Source organism: Dreissena polymorpha, chromosome 3 (assembly GCF_020536995.1).
Source record: "Dreissena polymorpha isolate Duluth1 chromosome 3, UMN_Dpol_1.0, whole genome shotgun sequence".
Taxonomy (NCBI): domain Eukaryota; kingdom Metazoa; phylum Mollusca; class Bivalvia; order Myida; family Dreissenidae; genus Dreissena; species Dreissena polymorpha.
In genome coordinates this window covers 51,703,245-51,723,369 of record NC_068357.1, presented here as the reverse complement: position 1 = coordinate 51,723,369, position 20,125 = coordinate 51,703,245, and positions in this window count along the sequence as shown.

The window sequence follows — 20,125 nt, the reverse complement described above, 5'->3', positions numbered from 1 at the left end:
TTTGTATTTTAGTTGACGTATGCTGTTTGGAACATAAAGCTTAGTTATACAAAAACTAGAAATAGTTCAATGTTGTTTTATTTAGCATCAGTTTAAATATCATCGTATGAACGTAGTGTAATTTAACATATTAACTAAAGAGGCACTATTTCTTTTGCACACACTACGTATTCTCAATAGATGATAATTATCAAATTGTTATTATTTGACCGAATTCAATCCAGTTTTCGGTCGTTTGATTAGTAAGATGTTCATAAAAATGTTTCTGCAAATAATAACATTTTAGTGCTTATTGATAGGTCCCCATTTGTTTTTATATTCGTCTCTCTAAAGTATATAATTATCAGCTGAAATGCGCAGGCAAAATATCGGAGCGATTAAAACATATGTAAGTCGTTAATTTCCATATCACCTATTGTCACATGCGTTCGTTGGTCAATGCCAATTTAATAAAAAGAACACGTGAATTAAAACACGCGTTTAAGTATCAGGGGCTTCTGTTGCATTCACTATGTTGAAGTAATTGATGCATTCATTCCTACGTAAATCACTAAATCGGTTTCCAAATGAAAACGTCTTCAAACTGTATGCAGGGAACAGAGCGTCAAAAGCCGGTAACAAAAAACTGTTTACAGCAGCAAGTACAGTCGTACACGTAAAAAATAAACATGACTTTTGATATGGATTTTTAATCGTTAATAATTGAATATTTAAATTCTTATCAACATTTCTTGAAATACTTTTTTAAAACGTTATTGCATATTTCTGTTTCAATAACACTCTTTTCTAAATATTTATCCTTATATGTACGGTATCCCTGCAGTGTATAATGTCTTGTATTATGCAATAAAACATTCAACTTTGAAAAAAAAACTCCCTTTGAAAGTTGACCATTTTTAATTGGAATTTATGGGAATTGCATTAGATCTAATCTTACTAACCTGAACCCGAACAGCGGGTTAGGTGTAGCGTTTCTTTAAACTTAAAATGACTCGATATCTTGAAAAATTAAGTCAAAACATTAGATTTTTACTTAATATGAGATCATGTCCACCGCATGTACTGATGCAATTACTTCATATACGAATATCATAACTTGGTATCATAATAGTTTCACAAAACATGTTTATAATCGAGAAAAACATAAATTTCCGACCATTCCTTATCATAAAGAATTATCTCAACCGTATAAGTAAGTATCCACATTATATAAAGAAGTGTCCCTCCATAAACAGAAGTATCCATATCATTTAATAATGCAACAGCTCCATATAAAGGCGTATCCTCAGCATTTTAAGACCTATCCATATCATATATGGGTGCGTCCACTTAATACAAAGAAGTAAAAATATGATATAAAAACGGAACCACAGCTTATTAAGAAGTATACACAACATATTCAGAAGTAACCGCACTAAATAAACTTCTCAACTGTATATAAAGAGGTAACCATATCTTATACAGAAGTATCTTCCATCAAATCAAGTAACCACACAACAAAAGAAGAACTATCCACATTATATAAAGACGTGATCCAGCCATATAAAGAAGTAACCACAACATAAAGAGACGTATTGAATCCGAATAACGACATAATATATTAAACAAGAGGCTACACATATTGCATTATGGAAACAAAACAATGTCCATTGTGTACGTATAAGACAATCCATGCTTTTTTTTCATCGAATATTGTCGAAGTCGCTTCTTTACAAGCCGATAGTAGTTGTAAGTCAGTTAGTATTCGGATGTTCGACATGTATTTTTTATACAGGGTTTTACTAGTCAAACTTTCCTGGTTAGATACATATATTAATGATTTAATACAATACCATTGCAAACAAAACTGAATTGAATCATGCACATGATGGCACGGTCGATTCTAAAATTCAGGACAAGTCTATAAAACTTAAATATAAACGTTATATGAAAATCACATATTAATGACTGTAAGAATATTTAGTACGCATGGAAACAACTCTAAAACCAAATTATTTGAATCAGAATAAATAGGACATTTTTATTACTATGGTGTTTCTTGTAATAACATTTTCTGACGTTGTTAGTTCTTTCGACGCATTTCCATTAAGATAGCAAATTGATTTATATGGGGAAAAAACTAACCACGAGGCCGCCACAAGATTGTACTAAAAATTACTACACACATTTACTTTAAAGACAACCTTTCACACATACTTAAACATGCATTTTCAAAAGTGTTGCCTTCTTTTTATTCGTAAAAAACATGTTCTAGACTCATTTTAATCGCCTTTATGTAGTTAAAAAATATGTTGTGAAAAGACTGGCAAATAATACAACCTTTAATCAAAACATTATTGTATATATTAACTGTTCAAATGTATCATTAAACATGCGAATGTCTAGCATTGTATGCGAATTTAAAAAATCTCGTATTTACACATAGAGTTTCTTCTCCTTTAAAGAAAAAAAATTAAACAACATAATTTACTGCCGTACATGATGCTTTGTTAAACATGTCATATACCATTGTATTTGGGAACAGCGAAAATTGACGGTTGATTACCTGCCAATGATATATGTGGAATACTACGTAAACTATAAAATCAAAATGATCCTTGTATAACCTATAAAATATATACCCTTTACACTCTTGAATGACTTAGATGCGATATTGTTAAAATACAATAACTTTTAAATCGTAAGTATGACATGCAATATAATGGCAAAACAACTGCTACTTTGAGTACATGGTATTTTGTCATTTCCTACCATTTCATCGAATAACGTCAAAATGACGGAAAGTAAATCGACTTCGATAACGTCGCATGATGACACGTCAGTTAACAAACAAAGTTAGAGTTTAATAGAATGTTTTTATTTTACCAATTTTCCGTTGAAGCCATGTTACCATTTTGAAGCCCACCACTGAAGACAGATTGCATCGCGCCTCATTAATGCATGACGAAGAACTTCAAGATGTACGCGGTACACTGCGAATGAGCTGAGTCGATATCACTGAGCGATTGACTGTGAATATTGGCAATGGAGTTGCTGAAGTAGTGGTGAAAGTATCAAAGCTGCTCGCAGTGGTTTTATTAATAGTGCGAGGATTTACCTTCTAACACAGTGACGTATATACGGCATGTGCAGGTGTGAAGGAACATTTTTTTGCAAGGAATACGTAAACAAACTTATGTGAAAGAACGCAAAATTGTAAGTTCAATATATATTTAAAGTTTTTGTTTTGTAAATTTCCTTTGAACAAAAGATCACTCGGCTTTTGTCACTACTGCTGATTGTGCCCAAGTTAATTGTTTTGATTATATTAACACTGATATGGTTGCTATCAATTTAAAATTAGTATTACTTCTTCGCTAGCTAATAACACACTTAACAAAGCTGCTGTAATATAACCATAAACGCATTCATTACAGAAGTCCTTTGTTTGCGACATATGTATAGATACTAAACACATCTGTATGATTCTTAAGGAAATTCGTTATTTTATATACCGTTATTCCTCTTACTGCACGATTATTTACCATACATTTATAGCAAAGGAATAAAACCGGGCATGTTTTTAATGACAAACGTATTGATGGATACTAATATTGTGTAAATCATGCAACATAGTTAAGAAATTTATTGTTAACGTCGTGCGATAATAGTGTTCATTCAATATGAAATCATTAGAAATACAAAGTTATTCTTTATCTTTGAAACAAATGTCTTTGAAACATATATATTTATTAATATTGTGTTTGGATATTAGTGTATGTTTTGTCTTTACCATTTCCCCTTACTAAACAACCTGACAACCAGACACTTGACAAGACGGCCTACTTATTTGAAATCTGTAAAATATTTTCCTTAACATTGCTAAAAATATTAGTTTGAATCAAATTATTTTTTAAAGCATTTAGCTGCTCATGGTAAAGCGGACGTTAAATGTATTTTAATAACACTTGATATGTATAGATAATAAAATAATCGTAATTCACGCATTTCATTGTGCACCAAAGCAATATAAAATACAGTTACGTGTACAAGTGTGTTCATTTCTATCAAATTATAAATGATACACTGGTGCGAATTTTATTTACAACCTTACATTTTCTGTTGCTTTAATCATTAAAAAAGCAGTTAAAAAGAACTATATTAGTAGTTTAAATTAAGATGTCCATTGCAAATGTAATAATTCCTCAGAAGTAATAACTCATCAATCTTCATACCATTATACCATAAATGTATCAATGTATGAAGATGTGCGTAACGAATATCTGATCTCATCATTTTAATAATTTGTTTTCTACTTCTTACATGTACTTTATTAAATTTGCCGACATGGTTGTCATACTATTGAGATTTTAAATGATAAGACGTGACACCAGTCATGTTTGTAAATAAATATAGAAAACAAGCAAGGAAGTTAAGGAAGTAATAAACATAAATAACATATTCATATGGTTAAATTTAAGAAAAGAAACACGCGTTCTGATGTCTAATTGTAGAGGTTCCGTGATGTAATAAAACTGAACATTAAAATAATGTCAATAAACCTGACATTACAGTTCTTTAAGGTTACAATTAAACACATTAAGAGAAATGTTTTTTAAGTTAATTCATAACATTAATTTATTATTTAAATAAACATAATACAATTTATAATAGATGACGGTTAACTTAATAGCATGAGAAAACCCCATTCTTACCTTTACGGAGTTCCATTCATTTGTGTATTGCCCTACATACGCTTTCATTTTTGATAACTCTGTTTTCTTTTCTTTTCTTTTTCTCGTTAAAAGCAGGACGTCCTCGCTGGAGCTCCGATAATTTATTACATAATGATAAGCCGGGAGATTTTCGTCATGCTTCCGACGCTGCCCGAAGCTAATCTCTCATTCGCTCGTTAATGTTTTATATCACTTTGAATCAATGTAACCAGACGACATCTAGCGTTTAAAATTTGGTTTTTGCTAGAAGGTACACTTATTATTTATGTGTTAACTTTAGTTCACGAATTATTCGTTGATTTTGAGCGCTAAGTGATCTTTGAAAGAATGGTCATTAAAAGTATAATGACGAGTATTATAGTATATGACAAAAAGACTAACGCATTAACTGTTGTTTAAGGCCTATTTATGTGAATGGTATTGTGACATTTTTACTTCAAACAGACTCTTTATAATTTTCTAGATTTCAGTGGTTTATTTTACATTTGCAAAAAAGTACTATAATATAGTATTATCTCCGTATTTTTATAACGCTAAATTATGCACCGTATCATTTTTGGACTAATAAACATTAATTTGGAAGCTTGTCAAGTTAATTCGTCAATATGCTAAAAGGTCCAATTAAAACGTCTTCGATAAATGTGTGTAGCCTGCTTTACTTTTAAATCAATTTCATCGTTATTATTATCGTTCATACATTCTGCAGTTTATCCTCTTGTTGGACATGTGAGTTTGTACATGTATTTTATTATTTAGTATAATCTAAATCCTCAATTGTTTACACATATGTTGTGTAGTCGTTTATAAAACGTTCCCTAGTGGCTGTATCTGTAAATTTGAAAGGAACTACGTAAGTTTTGTCTGTTAAATGACTTCTTTTTTCAATCTCCTGAACAAAACACTCATCGCCACCATGGGAACGGAAAGTAGTGTTCGGCCTCCCATTGAATAGTATGATTAAATATATCTCCCCCAGCGTTTCATGCGAACACAAAAGGAAAATATATAGCAACTCGTTAAGTATACGCTTCCAGTTTATCAGAGAGTTCATATCCTGATGCTTGGTTTAAATCAAATATTCGGACGCACAAACAGTTATTTTAACGACTCATCTCCTCTCCTATGTCAGTTTGGTTTCAATGAGGACGCTATCGCGTTATTTGTTATTATATAAGTAGAGTTATCAAATTAAATGTTTGCTTTTATGCACATTTCGGAACGCCAAAGTCAAATTGTTTTGCGTGCATATCATTATTTCTACTTACATATTTACATTCTATATAAATTGCGTTGCCTGTATATTTTTTTACCTTAAAGACAAATAGTCGGATAGCATATTTCGCCTTTGTTTTAAACGTTATTTACCGTTGTACCTAAATCTGTAAACATGAATGGCACTTATTTAGGCCACTTAAAGGCCTACGGCGGTTTGATGCTACGACGGACATTCTCACTGCCACCATAAGAAATTTGAGTGCGGTTGCTCCTTTAAAATTGTGATCGAATATGTCAATCAAGCCGTCTTTCCAATCGTTCAATGAACAATACAACGGCATAACGAGCAGCTCGTTCAACATGCTGGCATTGCATTAGTGTAATAAAGCATTACTGGAATTAGGGCGAGATGTTTGACACCAGAAACAATCAGGGTAATGGAAATATGGAATTAATTTGTATGTTCACAATTACATGTAATTTGCTATTCAATTTTTTTTATACATTGCAAGTTAAAAGCATTTTTGATAGAAAATAGATTTTTTTTTCATTTACTTTAGATGACACATCGAATCTTGATTTTGCATTTAATTTATTCATTTTTTATTGATAAATGATAACGTGTACGAAATTGTATACATGTTTAATATGAATGTATGAAAATAGCTTGGACACCAGCTCGCAGTTTGTCATGTTGTGGAAGCAATTGCACTATAAATCATTCAGAAGCAATAACATTGCACACATAATCTTATGGGGGAATGCATAATGTGCAAAGTGAAAATATTTGATATCATTTATGAACAAAACCCATATCAGATTATTATTTGTGTTAGTTCGTAATCTGTGTTATGCTTTCCCATAAACATGTGAATATGAAAAGCGTAATTGACAGGAAACTGTTCCCTTTTATAATTTAAGATTTGTCCAGTTCTACCAGTTTGTCAACTGATATGGGGAAATTATCTCAGTTCCTGTCAATCAATGAATATGTGGGGTTTGTTTGTATATCGGCTGTAGAAAATAACCATCAGTATATTTACTTTGTCTGGCTAACCTGTTGCAATATACATATGTATAATGAAAGTTGAACTTGCTATCTTCATAATATAATTCATAAATTCAAAATTCTTATATTTTGTTCAGTATTAAAATCATTCGACTATAAATTGTAGAATATATATTAGTGTTTTACATATGTTTAAAATGAAATATTCTACAGTTGTTATTATTTTACATTTTGAGTGACAAAGTCGGTAAATTGAAGCAAAGATTGTTTTTCTAGAATATAAATAAAAAATACTCAAAAAAGTATGTATAATATTATATAAATGTTAAACTCATGTACAATTGTATAGTTATGGCGTTGTTTATTTATTTTGTATTATAGCGCATCGCACGTTAATATGTCATATTAAAGATTTACGTTTGCTGTTTACTTATACTAAACGAAACATATAGATAGTTTAAAGGCTTTACAGTCATTGTAATATATAAAAGCATGCTTATACACTTTCACATTAAAACAAATTTCATCACGGTATATATATATTAATTGCCCTAACTAAAAAATATTAATGTTTGTACCAGCCTATTCATTGCATCGGCGTTTTGTTTTCAGCCGTAAGTAGTTTTATTATTTTGTCCATAATACAATTTTTTCTACTGAGTTCTTAAAACTGAATACATCATGCTCTAATGTCATCACAAAAATCTAATAACATATAACACGTGTTTTTCATTCATTGGAACAGTTTGGATACTATCTTTATTGACGTTATTTTTTTAAACGTCAATTATTGGTTGTGTTTTGTTTTTTAAACGACTCATGCTGAACATTTTCAATAATATATTATAAGTGACTTCACTCGTTTGTCTAGTTTTCATGTTTTTGGAACATTCTAACATTCTTGGAATCTACTCTGTCTATTTGCCATTCTGTTTAGGTCCATCAAATGCAGAAGTGAACAGAAAAGTCAGGAAATATCGGACAAATACGTAACAGTTTCCTGATTGCCAATAAGAAACGGTCTAGTTTTTAACAATGTTTTCGTCAAACTTTGTTGAAAAAGATTGCACGTAAAATATATATTTTAAAAGCCGTACAAAAAATTTCCCGACGCATCAAATAATAACCAGTGAAACTGGCTGCTTATACTTGTTCCATATACCTTATGTAAATCACGAAAATTGTTCATCCACACGGAAATACCAAATGAGTTATGAACATGTATCGTCTTAGAATGGTCTGTGCCGCGGGATCGACATTGCGCGGTCATAATGCAAATAATATTTACTCAATAGACACTGTACGTTTCATTGAGGCAATGATTTCCTAATATCAAGAATGGAATATGCATATTATTATCTGCTAAATAGTCCATCATCTATTTCGCATGGGGAACATTTATGTTCAAGTCGGAATGCTGGGCCGTCGCAGATTTAAGGGATGATAATAAATTCCATTGCATATTTACCGCAACGATTGTTATGAAATTAATATTCAATGTCATTGGTCATTGGTCATAAAGCAAGACAGTCCAGGCTTTTATTGTATTATTTATCTCTTAACGTTACCATGTTCTAGTAGCTCATAAATATTTGAATTTCTCTATTTAATCTCTTCAATTTATGAACAGACTGATACACCCATTCGAATGCTGAACACAAATGACTGTTAAAGATACTGGATGTTGTAAAATGAGGTTCAGCGAAAATCATATTGAAATTAGTGAAGTAATCGTATATGTTATGATAGTCATTTTTACTGTAAATTGTGTATGGTGGAACCTGTTGCTACGTATGCAGTCAATCGACATTTAATTTATTGTTCATTGAAACACGCGTTTTAACATAATGTTTATACTCATATGAATCTATAGCATTTTGAAATAATAACATATTTCAAATTTATTTCATGTATAAGCCTTCCTGCAAGATTGCTTCAGGGCTTTATCAATTCCAAATATTCGTCTCCACACACGAAAATGCTGATTAATACTGACCAGTCTGAAAGTCAAATAGGAATGGAGCGTGCAAGACACTTTTGAAAGACATATCTCTGCCATTTGACTTGGCTACACATCAAATTCATTCCAATATAAATGCCCAAGTGTGCATCATTTAGAGCACAATGAGGTTCAACTGATGAGATATCAAAACATTTTATCTTTAACAATTTTTATGTATTAATTGTTAACGTTGGCTCTTCCTTAGTGCCCTCAGCGTGTAATGATGACAAATCCGATGTATTGCTGGATGTCAAACCGGTCTGTCTGTCTGTCTGTCTGTCTGTCTGTCTGTCTGTCTGTCTGTCTGTCTGTCTGTCTGTCTGTCTGTCTGTCTGTCTGTCTGTCTGTCTGTCTGTCTGTCTGTCTGTCTGTCTGTCTGTCGGTAGATCAGCTCGTTTCCGATCGATAACTCGTCAACAAATTTACCGATCGGCTTGATGCTTCACATTTGCATTGGCCTTTGACAGAAAATGACTCCTATTGAAATTGGGGTCATTAGGTCAAAGACCAAGGTCACTGTCCCAAAATGTATGAAAATCGTTTCCATTCGATAACTCGTCAACCAATTTACCGGTTGGTTTGATATTTCCCATGTTCATTGGCCTTGGACAGTAGATGACCCCTATTGAATTTGGAGTCATTAGGTCAAAGGTCAAGGTCACTGTTACAATAAATTTGACAATTATTTCCGATCAATCACTCGTCAACGCACTGACCGATTGGCTTGACACTTGACATGTGCATTGGCCTTGGCCAGTAGATGACCCATATTAAAAATTGGGGTCAATAGGTCAAAGTTCAAGGTCATTGTCACAATAAGTGTGAAAATCGTCTCCGATCAATAACTCGTCAACGAACTGCCAGGTTGGATTGCTACTTTACATTAGCATTGGCATTAGACAGTAGATGAAACCTTTTGAAATTTGGGTAACATGTTCAAAGGTTAAGATCATTGTGACATTAAGTGTTAAAGTGGTTTCCGTTTGATACATCATCAAAGGATTGAGTGATGGGTGGCAAGGCCCTGTTGTGAGGTGGGTGCAACTGTCTCTGATCGCGGAGTTCTTGTTTTAGATTTGTCTGCTCCATAGTGTATTTATGAATAACACATACAATCAGTATTCGTTATTAATAGCGATGAAACTTTTCAAATACATAAAGCATCCGTAAAGCAGAAGCAATGGAATTACTAGTACATTTAATTGATATTGTTTGAATAAGTGCAAATTCACGTGTTGTACTATGTATAACTTGTCTTTGAAAACACGAACGTTTAGCAAATATCAATGCACTTTTTCAGCATTATAATAATCCTTTTAATAAGAAAGATCATAAATAGACATTTTTATTGTTTCTTCTGTGAGGATAAAATGGCAAAACAGATTTTCCTTATTTTCAATTGCTATACAAAACCCACTTTTTGCAATATATAATCCGCATGTGAATTCAACTTTACCAAACAAGGGCAGCACTTCACATCACTTCGATATGTCTGTGTCTTGAAAGTTTAAGCTTTCTTACAGACATCACTCAAGTTCTTTGTAGATGTTGCCAACGCTTAGGGATTACTAATGTTGTAGCAACACGTATTAGACGTTAGGATATATTCATCGATGTAATGTGGTGTGTAAAGGGGTAATATGACAGACATCATAATACATATACTACATGTTTTTTATTCAGACGCATTTATTGACATATACATCCGCTATATACATATGACATCATTAACCTTACTTTTTACCGTCACGTGGGGACATGCACATACTATATTACATTACTCGGTAGCATACATAAATTGATTTATAACAATTGTGTAATGTGCTTATGATAAGAAAAAGGAGGCAATTTAAATTTTCTTGTAATATTACGAGATCTATTCTTGTTGCCATTCACGTATTTAAAGCCGTTAACGAATTGTCAAAACAAGACCTGCAATTTTCCAAGTGTTAAAACATTTTATTTACTGCGATGTTAATACATTTTTAATTGTATAGACAATTTGTTGATTTGTGTTGATATCGTCTGGTGTCTGATTATATATTTTTAGAGACGTGTTTCTGATATAACAGCACACAACACGATTAATAATTGCTGAACTTGGATACAGAAAACTTCTATTTTAAATTTTATGACTAATAAGTGTGTTTAAACAGTGAAAATGAAAATATATTTCGAGTGAAAAAAGCTTAAATGAAATTACATGTTCGCGTCAGGACCATCAGTTTTTTGTGCATGATGGGAATTCGATTTTATTTTAAATCAACACAAAAAGTCAATGTCAAGGTCAATAGGTTTTTCAAGTATGGATAAGGCAGTTTAGGCCTTATATATTTGCCCATTATCGATGCTATATAATACAATGTGTCTCTTTTTATTTTATTTTTTCTTCAGTTACATACAAGCAATGTTTAACATTTGATGTGATTCAGGAGTAAATTTTACATCTCTTTTAAGACTATAGAATCGTCTTTTATGACTGTCAATATTCTAGGAAAGCTAGAATGGTGGTGAGAAATTAACCTAAATTGTAACAATGTTTTATTAGCTGTTCATATATTCATGTATTGTGCTCGATGAAATAAAGATATGCATGAAGTGAAATTTTACTTTTTTGCATTTAAATTTGCTTTATATGTTTGACTCTTGAATAACAAGCCGCACTTGATGACATCAGGGGATATTTATCAATATTGTGACACAATTTAGTTACATTTTGTGATCGCCATTTGAACGAGAACGATTTGTTAGCCTATCTTATTAAAATACATGTTTCCCGTTATCTAGTTTGCTGATATAGTTTATGTCATTTCTTCGCTGTATACACATATTGTGAATTTTAAATGTACAAAGCAAAACATCAGAAGACAAAGTTTAAATGTCTTAGTAATGTTATAATGTGGCTAATGCGATTATAACTGATTAGTATTAAGCATCAGGAAATCTTCATACTCGTCTTCAATGAGCTAAACCTCTCCTCATTAACACACAAGTTACAAAAATACTATAACATGATATTCACAATGCCATACACTATGTCTCTAAAATATGTTGTAGATGCATACATGTTTAACTAGGTGTTCATTCTAAACAGTATTTATTGTAATAAATGCGTTGATTAATAGTTAAGAGTAACTTTCTGTTCAGACATATTTTTTGGTTGAACCTATGTTTACAGATCGATTTATCGAAAGCCTGCGGTTGATATATAAATGCAGACTTATTTATATTTATAAAGGCTTATTTTAAGTATGGGTCATCGGCTTGCAACAGAACACAGAAGAACAGAACACATCACCCATCATCGTGTATTTCCTGTAATATTGCATTACATTTGTAATATATGTATTAGCCAGTGTTTTACATCATGTACCATTTTTTAAACATAATACTTTATAACGGCTACATGAATTTTCGTCGTGATCATTTTTCTATATTTTTTTCCTTTCTAAATGCATTCAGAGGCTATTCGTTTGCTGGTTGTAACGCATTCGGAGTGCATTTCTACTACTGACGAAAGCATTTTCCCCTGACGACTAATTTACGTGGATGGATATTGTTTCACTTGCTTTGCATACATAACAACCATAAATATTACATGTGTGCCTATACAATAATATATTCTGTATTGTTCTGTATTGTATTGAATTGGTTATTTGACTTAAACGATAGACATGATTGCTCTTCTTACTAACTTTTTTTTGTTAATGTAAAACTGTAGAATCGTCTTTTCAGCTAGAATCGACTTTTCAGCTTAAACGCTATGGAAAATCCCGTGTTTAATTTTTAGTAAAATAAAAACCATTCACGCAATTTTATTCATAAATATGTATTGCAATTAAAGTATACAACTTGTTCGTTTACACTCGTAAAGACACTGTAATCATTCATTTAGATTACCGATTATCAATGTAGCAATCGATTGCAGTCTTAGCAAAAAACACTGACAGTAAACCAATACATCTGAGAATGTAACGTTGCTAAGCTGATGGCAGCAGCCACTTTAACTTCGTTATTTTTGTATCACCGAAGTCAGAGGCTACTAAATGGACATCATTCTTTGTCTAAATAGATTTCACTAACCAAACGTGAATATATTAGTAATATCCCCGCGATGCGTCATTAGACCTGGCGATAAGTTTATCACGTCCAGATTTGTGCAGAAGAACATGAGGCATGGTTTGACGTAGAATGATAATTAGATTGATTTTTTGTTCGAATGTCAATAGTTTAAGTCAAATAACGTCTTCTTTGCGGCGGCATTTTTGTATAAACAGACGTAATTCTCCAGATAGTTCATACACCGATAAAATTCACCAAAGTAATATTAACTTATTATTACCATCTATATGTAACAGAAAGTGTTTTAAATGGGCATATCAAAAAAGGATATACTACAGACGACCAATTGTCTGTAAACTCGACATGTGATCTCGTATCTGATGCCATATATGAACGTTTTATTCTTTAAGAAGCCTTTTAACAAATTTTGGCATGTATTGAAGCTTGTCATTAAATTCTTTATATTGATAAGTTTAAACATTGGACCTAAAAATCTTCAGTAAAAGAACACAAATGCAATTAAAAAGAAAAAAGTGGGCTCGAACCACTTAACCCTGGAGTCATGGAGTAAAAGGTCTCCCGCTTAGACCTCTCGACCATCCGTGTTCATGCTATTAATGGATGTATTTTTTACTTATATAAGCAATCCTCGTAGATTCCCAAAATATAACGACAACAACAGAACATCCAAATTATTCAATCGATTCGCGTTGCAACGCTTTATAACTTTAAGGTTTTAAAATCGTCAAAAGATGCATAATAATGGCTATATTAGCGCATGGTAAATGTTCAGTAACACTATTTCCTCACAAGTATCATAACTAAAACGAAAATTCACGAATCTGAAACATCTTTTGTTAATTTTGTCAATTTAAAAAAACGTGAAAAGGCCCCTTTAAAAATTTTAATTAACATGTCATAGAATAAGAACATTCATTAATCGACAACGTCATTTACCGGACCGTGTTGCCGACGAATATAATCTTCTGGTGGACCGTAACATTTTAATCTCTGTCTAGTGCTGCGTGTCGCCCAGAAGTTTATTTCTCGTGCGTCAATATTTAATATCACAAGCTAATCGACCGGAATGAAACAAAATTGAGCTAGTTCGTAGGTGAACAGTGTGTCAATATTTGCGTTTTCTGTATTATCCGAAGGGGAAGAGCTTCTTTGCCTTTTGCAGATATCTACTTAATTAGTTGTCGTTAAACATAAAAGTGTGCTCACAGCGGCTTGTAAATCTGCTTTCCGATGTGGTATTTACAATTTAGTTATACGTTCAAAGATTTGCCTTTTGCAATATAGTCCTTTACAATTCTTAAATGTCGTTGGCACGTAATGTGGGTTTAAGTATATAGTATACGAGAAGAAGCGAGTAGTTATCTGAAAAACAAAATAACTGTTTGTTCTAAATAGATCAATAGCTGTTATGCCTCTTTGGTTTTGTGTAGATTACGTGAAACATTTTTTTTAAGAAACGAGATAATATCAAAATATTTTTTTTATATTTCTTCAATCCGATTTCTAATATGAAAAACACAATAAACACGTTCTTTCACTTTATCGTAAATCGTTAATAAAAAAACATTGCAATGGTTTGATAAAGGAGAGAAGTGTCGCAGATCACTTGTAAAATATCAAGCGTTTTTTTGTTAATTACTACGTTTTCATTGTGCACAAATATTGATGAGATAGTAAAACATTTATAAATAATTTAAACAAGAGCACTTTAAAAAATAAATCTTATTTCTAAACAAAACAATGCATACAGTTTCAAAGCAATTATATTTCATTATTGTAAGCTAGACAAGAAATTGTATACGCATATTTGACAAAAGGCTTTTGATGCCAAAACAGTCAACATTACTAATCATTTCACTCAAATCAATGTTCCCGTTCTTTCCAATTACAATTGTTATATGGACATAAACATGTAGTTCAGACAACAACCAACACTTCTCCTGGAGCAACAATGTTGTTCAACGTGTATACTGTTGGTACATGTTTTTGATTCGAACTATGGCAATTGAATATGCTTCTGCGATAGAGAACTCTCACCAACAGTTTGTGGACCATTATTTATTGCCAACCATCTGGATTGGCTGTGTCGATCAATATCATTATCCAACAGCGTGCTTTTTAGACTCTACTTTTCTTAAGTTATATTCAGAAGAATATACTTTTCTAATGTCATATGGAACACATTGGAAAACAGTTGTGAATATCCAGACCTTTTGTATACATCGCGGCCGAATTTTTCAGATTTGTTATGAAGTTTGTTGTATTATTTAGTCTTTTACTCGTTATAAAATCATGTACCTCTTTTAGGTAAGTTTATCGAAAATTTGTTTTATAGAAAGTATTTTATTGCACGTAAATAATATATATTTTCAAAGTATTACTTAATACTAAACGAAGAAGACTCATAAGCGGACTACATATCCTTTTGAATGTTTTAAGTTTCAAGTATAGTATTGTAACGGTTATATTAAATTGTATTCTTATAGTACCACGCATACATGTCAATGCATGTATATGTTGCCTTACCTTTTTTACAAACACATGAATTTTTTTTTCAGAATTAAATTGATTCAGAATTTAAATGGCATCTCAAATCAGATCAAATGTTCTAGTTATTTTCTGAATGGCTGCTAAAAAAATATTCGTGCTCTTAGAAACAAAATCTAATCTGGTTTTAGAACTGCTACTAGAATGGCCTATGTATGGATGTATATTCTGTATATTAACTTTTTTGACCTGAATTATGTGTAAACATCGTATAGAAACTGCAGATAATATTAAAGAAAAAAAAAAACACGAAATTTCCCCGATAACTGTGTATACAAATTTACTTAGAAAATGGCATTTGGAAAAGAATGCACTCTGCTTAATTTACATGAACGCAGTTATCGTTAATGAGGCTTGCATGAAATCTCTAATGTTATCATTCGCTTTAAAGTGAGTTCATCGCCTTCGTTGAAATTAACTGCCAGTTATTGGATCTATCATCTCTGTATACGTCAGCGTCTCGAAGGGAATAGAACGATATCAATGGGTTAATTTTTCTGTTACTTTTTACTTTGAGTTGTGAATCTAGCATACGCTTCATAATCTGTGATACAAATATCCAGATATAAGCATGTGAGTGCAAATAACTTTTCAAATGTGTACAAACCTAATAACGATATGAAAAGGAGCAGTGTTTCGTCATTTTAATTATGACACTACTTTTTTAAGGAGGTACTTGTATGCTATCGGATTTTAAGACAATATTACATGTAACTACTTTTTCATAATGTGTGGACAACGGAAATAAACTCATTCTTGTATAAGTTATAGCAGCCAGGACATGAAAGTGCATATTTTATATGATAACGTTTTTTTATGAATCACTTTATTTAAGGCATACTTTTTTTAAGTGATTATACTATTACCATAACATAAGTTGGCATAATTAATTTATGTTCCCTTACCCGTAGTTGCTTATCGATTATCGATTATAGCTCTTTACTGATTTACGGAACGGATGACCGCTTAATATACTTTTCATCTATTTTCAATTCATACAATATATGAGTGAATCACATATGATTGAAAATAGCTTTTTGGCGAAGAAAAAACATGTATCTCAATCCTTATTTAATAATCATTTATTTATTTATGCCAATTTTTCTATAAACATTTACCAGTCAGTAATTGAGATGATTATGTTATTTATATCCATAATTTTATATTAGTTATTACATACGTATTGGTGTTTGAATCGATAATTGGAATGTAATCTTCAAAAACTACTATTTAGATCATTTTTTCATGCATCTCTTTTTAAGGGTCACAGCAACTGAAAAGTATGTCTGTATAAATCAAGATTTGTTTATGTAGTTATACGCACGTAACGTAGGTGTTTAACCCGGTGAAGTTCTGTTTCATGCCGAAACAGCAATTATCGTTAATGGGTCATGCATGGAATCTCCACTGAAAGCACTCGATGTTTCTCTATGCTGTACAAGAGGGTATATCGCCTTCGTGGATATTAACAGTGAGTGGTCAGATCTATAAATGCTGTGTGTGTCATGTAAACAACCAGTTTGTGTCCTAAAGTGATTCGTATTGTGACAGATCTACAATAAACAGGTTTCCGTTTCGTTTGAAATACATTTATAAACAAATTGGGAGTTCGACTCTGCATTGGTTGCGTTTGACGCTTAGATTTATTGGATATTTTGTTCCAAACCTGAATTTTTCCAACGTAAGTAATTTTAAGTATTATACATGGATCAGTTTCCAAAATATTTCCTTTTCACGTTATGTAACCCATTAAAATACAAATATAATGATAACTAGATCCTCATTAGTTTTAGATAAATAATTTCATTTAACGGTGAGATTATATTTATTGTATAATTATGTTCCCAATTATTTTATTGGCCGATTTCCACTATATTGCATTGAATTATACATCAGTGTTCAATAAATCAGCGTTGTTAGCTACATGTATATTTTGTAATAATAGTTCCAAGAAAATATGTATTAATGAATTTAAACGTCGTTTAAATTTAAGCTACTATTCGTATATGCTAGTTCGACTCGATTGCTAAGCTCTTGCAATATTAATTCAGGTAATCGATTCATGATAAACCTCTGTTTATTTAAATGAAGCTTGTCTGTAAAATATTAATACTTATATTTAAACATTTTTCTCGTGTCATGTTATGTTATACGCAGAAGTAATGTTCGTTATTATAATTTAACAACCATTGTAGTTGGCCTATTTATGAGACACGAATTACAGGACAATACAGACAGACAGACAGACAGACAGACAGACAGACAGACAGACAGACAGACAGACAGACAGACAGACAGACAGACAGACAGACAGACAGACAGAACGACAGACAGAACGACAGACAGACAGATTATTTTCTGTCAAGTAACTAAGTATAACAAAATACTATACACAACGTAAAATAGACACTTATGAATTCACATATTAATCAAGTATCAAAGCGGTAATGAAATTATTGATCATAATATAGTATGCTCAAAAAGATCAAGAATGCCACTTGCATTACTTTCCAAGTCTTTTCTCTACAGCTATACCGTTCAGTATTTAATTATCTAATAGCGCCAATAAATTGGGAATCGACATTAGTGTTAAAGTTGAATCATATTTAAATGTTTTGGTTTTTTGTTTAAAAAAATGTTGTTAGTGCATCTTATAATTAAACTTCTTCATAATGTTATTTGTTTTTAAGGGTTATTTTACACATAATTGAGTTCGATGTATGCATGTTCGTTGTATTACTATTATTTAGTGTGTTTTTTTTTTCTCAGTCGAAATCATGAAAATCATTCGCTGAGAATTTGGACATATTTAACGGAATTAAACTTCGCTCAGGTACAGTATAACATAAATATATTGCTATCACAAAACCAATTCATGTAACATGTTACTATACCAAGTGGATTAATTATTCCCGAAACCATTTGTGATATGAAACTATATTTCAAAACAACATATACTTGCAACGGATTTGGTTAATATACCTCTCTCTTAAAATAATCAGGTAACATTCTATGTGCGTGTGCAAGAAATCAGAGTAATGAAAACATGGGCAAGTCATTAATTTCAAGAGTTGTGAACGGTATGGGTGTAGATAGAGATTTGATTAATTACTAACTGTGATTTTATGCGAATTTCTATTCTGTTAGAATGTGTACTCATTGACCACAGAATCTGCGTTGTCATTCAATGTGTGCGTTCAAATCAATTTATCAATGCATCTAGACATAAAGTGTTAATCTTTTTCAACAAGTGCGAATTACATAAACAAATCAACGTGCAAGTTTTTACAAAAAAATCTGAAACAAACATCGTTCTATATGAAATAGAAAATTAGTACAACACACTATTTTTCATAAAAAAATCAAAGACTTGTAAGTTTTATTCAATTAAGAGTTGCAGACAGGTTTTCATTCTGTCTAATGCAACATTGTGTTCACGTTAATCGTTTGTTTAATACATCCAATGAAAATATGCTGCGAGACTCTGCGGGTTTCCTTCAATCCAATGTAAATATGTCAGCAATAAAGATGATAAGTTACCTAGATGTCATTGCTCGGCTCTTCTCGGGTGATTCCATAGATAGTTATAACTCATATCGATCAATGATCATTTTTTTAATTGTGGGACATGATCAAGGTCAGTTATTTAGATCAGCAATTAAAGAAACAGTTCAATTAAGCAAGCATATTTTTACTATTTACGTCTTGAACAATTGCTAAATGTTTCATGAGTATCTATTATCAAGAATACATTATCCCCATAATGCACATGTAAACATTTGGTTAATCCGATATTAAAACTATAGACTACACCGTTACGCTTTTTATGTTTTGTTTAGATAAAACACCATACAATTTTAGGGTAAGGCATTTATATAATAAATAAATTGTGTATTGTTTATAGTTTTTGCGAGTAAATATGTTTATTCGAAGGATTTTAAACTTAATCAAGACACGGTGACTAGGGACATCTATTTGAGTCCGATTTCAGATATGAACTTATATTTTTGCTCAAATTTCTACTTAAAATTTCGTGTAGTGTGCTAATAATGATTCGTGGCGCTGAAAAAAAATCCATAACGACACTGTTCTCATACATTGTAGACAAAATCCTCAATAGGTCGTGTAAGCAAAGCTTCATGTTAAACATTTCTTTGATTCAGCCGCAAATAGTTGTAGTGTAAGCGCCTGTTGTCTGAAATTCTTGCATGTCACTATCACGTATGCATATCTTACATCCTCTTGGTTACATACCTCATATTAATGGCACACAATTGAAGCATTCGTAGAAAATACGTAATTGTATTGTCTTTGGCTGTTATTTTTTATAGGATTCATTTTGAGATAGCCAATTCATTTATACGAATGAAAGGCAACTGTCAAACGTTGCATTTGTTTCCCAAGAAAAGATGTTCTACGCACTGGTATTATTTTATCTAATTTAGTAATTGGATGTATTGAATATGTTATAATTACATAAGGCAAATACTACTTGGTGGTGGATGTCATTTCATCTCTCCATATGTCGTATCAATTCGGAATCTCACAAGTAAT